The sequence below is a fragment of the Ochotona curzoniae genome, unplaced genomic scaffold, assembly GCF_017591425.1.
Source record: "Ochotona curzoniae isolate NIBS_2020 unplaced genomic scaffold, NIBS_Ocur_1.0 contig_43, whole genome shotgun sequence".
Lineage (NCBI taxonomy): Eukaryota > Metazoa > Chordata > Mammalia > Lagomorpha > Ochotonidae > Ochotona > Ochotona curzoniae.
This window is the reverse complement of record NW_024466218.1, coordinates 36,972,839-36,975,710: the sequence shown is the minus strand read 5'-3', so window position 1 is coordinate 36,975,710 and position 2,872 is coordinate 36,972,839.

The window sequence follows — 2,872 nt, the reverse complement described above, 5'->3', positions numbered from 1 at the left end:
AAACTAATCAATGAGGCACAATTTCAGGAGCGAGAGTTACAGTTTTGAAGTAGAGTTGATATTTTTTTTACTCTCAGTTGCAGCATTTATTAAGGTGGTGGAGACTATCCCAAATTAAAAAAAAATTAAAGGCTCAATTTATACTTGGTTCTCTATGATCCTTTTCATCTAAGAACCACCGTTTCAGTGCGACCTTGAATGATGATGGTCCCTGTACACGCCTCACACAAACTATGTCATATTTTATAAGCGGGATAGAAACTCTGTTTGTTTCAGATTTTTTCCCTTGAGTGTTCTTTATTGGTGACGAGGGCCAGCAGGTCACTATGGACGTCTGCCTCCACGAGCATGTGCCCCGAAGCCTGTGCTGGATTTTCTAGAGATCAGAGCAGCACCCCAGGGCTCGGGCCTGCGCAGACACAGCACAGGGTAACGGCCGTTACTGGACACAGTATCTACACTCCGATAAAACTTGCAGTGCTCCTGTGAGATAGCTTTTATGTTTACTCGGGATTTCCTGTTGGTTTTTATGTAAAAACAAAAGTAAAATTTAATAAGCCAAAAGAGGTGGACACCTCCAAAACAAATGCTCGCACCTATCCCTTCCTTTACAGTGCAGGGCACCCTATGCTGCAGGGCTACACCGGGTGCTCTGGGTGACACGACATGATGCTGGGCTTGCCTTCACGTATGTCAGCAGAGGCACATGTGTGAGAAGTGGGGAGACGGCGGCTGAATGTGAGCGACTGTCGAAGTCAGTAGAACTTGGACCTGCTTCTACCGGCACCCATGCTTTGTGTGGCTTGGCAATAACCAATATTTACATTTCAATAATAAAAATAAGGGAAAAATAAAGGTACTTTCACCTGTAAAACTACTATTTAACTGGATTTTTTTGGTAAGGATCTCTAGAAGATTATGTCACATGGTTAAAATGGTTAAAAGTTGGGAAGACCTTAATGTCACTTGGGAGGCGACTGGTGAAATACAGCACATGCATCGAGAAGCTAAGCCAGCAGCGGGGAGAGCGGCCGAGGGAGCACAGAGCCGGCTCCCTCAGAGTGGGGAGGAGCCACGGCCCAGTGCTCCGGCAGAGTGCTCCACCAGAGTGCTCTGGCAGAGTGCTCCACCAGAGTGCTCTGGCAGAGTGCTCCGGCAGAGTGCTCCACCAGAGTGCTCCGGCAGAGTGCTCCAGCAGAGTGCTCCATCAGAGTGCTCCACCAGAGTGCTCTGGCAGAGTGCTCCACTAGAGTGCTCCACCAGAGTGCTTTGGCACATTGCTCCGGCAGAGTGCTCCACCAGTGTGCCCAAGGCTGGTCTGCAGAGGAATTCCAAGTGCTTTTCTGCTGTTTCCTTGAAACTGTTCTGAATTACTCAAACATTTTACAGGTGGAGATATTAACTTTATAGCCAAGGGAAGCTATTTTCTATTACATCTTATGATTTTTCTCATTATGTTATTCTTTCTAGCTAATGAGAAAGTATCATACTTCTAAAACAATATGACATCTGGAACACAATTCATTTATTCCAAAAATATAAATGGCAATCTTTAAGGATGCATATCACTTTCCTCAACTACCTATGAAAATGCACTAAAATATAAAACGTCAGACTACATAAAACAGAGCATTATAACATACATAGAAACAGACAAAAATCTTTTGGTTAATTCAAATCAGGCTAAAATACTGTTAGTCATACGAAGAGACGGCATGTGGAAGAGGGAAGATCAGGTTTTCTAGTTGGTTCTTGAAGAATTTGGATTGAAAGTATCCTTTGGCCCGGCGCGGTGGCGCAAGTGGTTAAAGGTCCTCGCCTTGCACGCCCGGGATCCCATATGGGCGCTGGTTCTAATCCCGGCAGCCCCGCTTCCCTTCCAGCTCCCTGCTTGTGGCCTGGGAAAGCAGTGGAGGACGGCCCAAAGCTTTGGGAACCTGCACCCGCGTGGGAGACCCGGAAGAGGCTCCTGGCTTCGGATCGGCATAGTATCGGCCCGTTGCGCTCACTTGGGGAGTGAATCATCGGACGGAAGATCTTCCTCTCTGTCTCTCCTCTCTGTATATCCGCCTTTCCAATGAAAAAATAATAAAAATAAATCTTTTAAAAAAAAAGAAAGTATCCCAGCAGTTCTATGCAAAGTATATTTAGGGGTATTTTGGTAATACGTTTGTTCCTGGAATAGAAGAGAAGGCAAAATAGAATAACATAATTTCCAGATGCATGACTTTTTAAATTCAGTGCCACCGACCTGGCTTTATCTCACTAATTTCGAGTGTAAACGTAGTCAGCACAGAGCATGTTTGGAGGAAGGCTGAACTTAACGGTCACCCCGAGACATGATGCAGGCTTCATTGCCGAGGGCCCGGAACACGCAGTGCTGTGACAGCGTGTGCTCCCACACAGTGTGCACCCCGAGCCCCCGGGGACAGAGAGGAGGGAGCCCAGGAGGGCCTTCTGTCCACACCAGCCTCTCCAGGGCCTATGCTACACACAACAGTGCTTGCACACCTCTGTTCAGGAGGCACAGTCTCCCCTCTGCCTCCTAGTTCCTCGCTACCTTAAGGTTTCAGGGAACTTAAAAGCCACTCTCTCTCATCAAGAGTTTAGGGATCTCCCGAGGATGGCAATCCCACTTTGGAAAACACAAATCCACAGATACCTGGGAGACGTTTCTTCCTTTAATCCATGTTCCAAGCTTTAGGAATGATGAGCGATTTCCTAGGTTTGCATTTATCCACGTCACGGATCTGCACCAGAATGGAGAAGAACATTTTATTAAAAAATAGCCATATTCATGTATACCACATTTATGCTAGGATGCTTTAATTATCATGCTTCTAGATCACCTTGGGGAAAATTCTTTGAATTC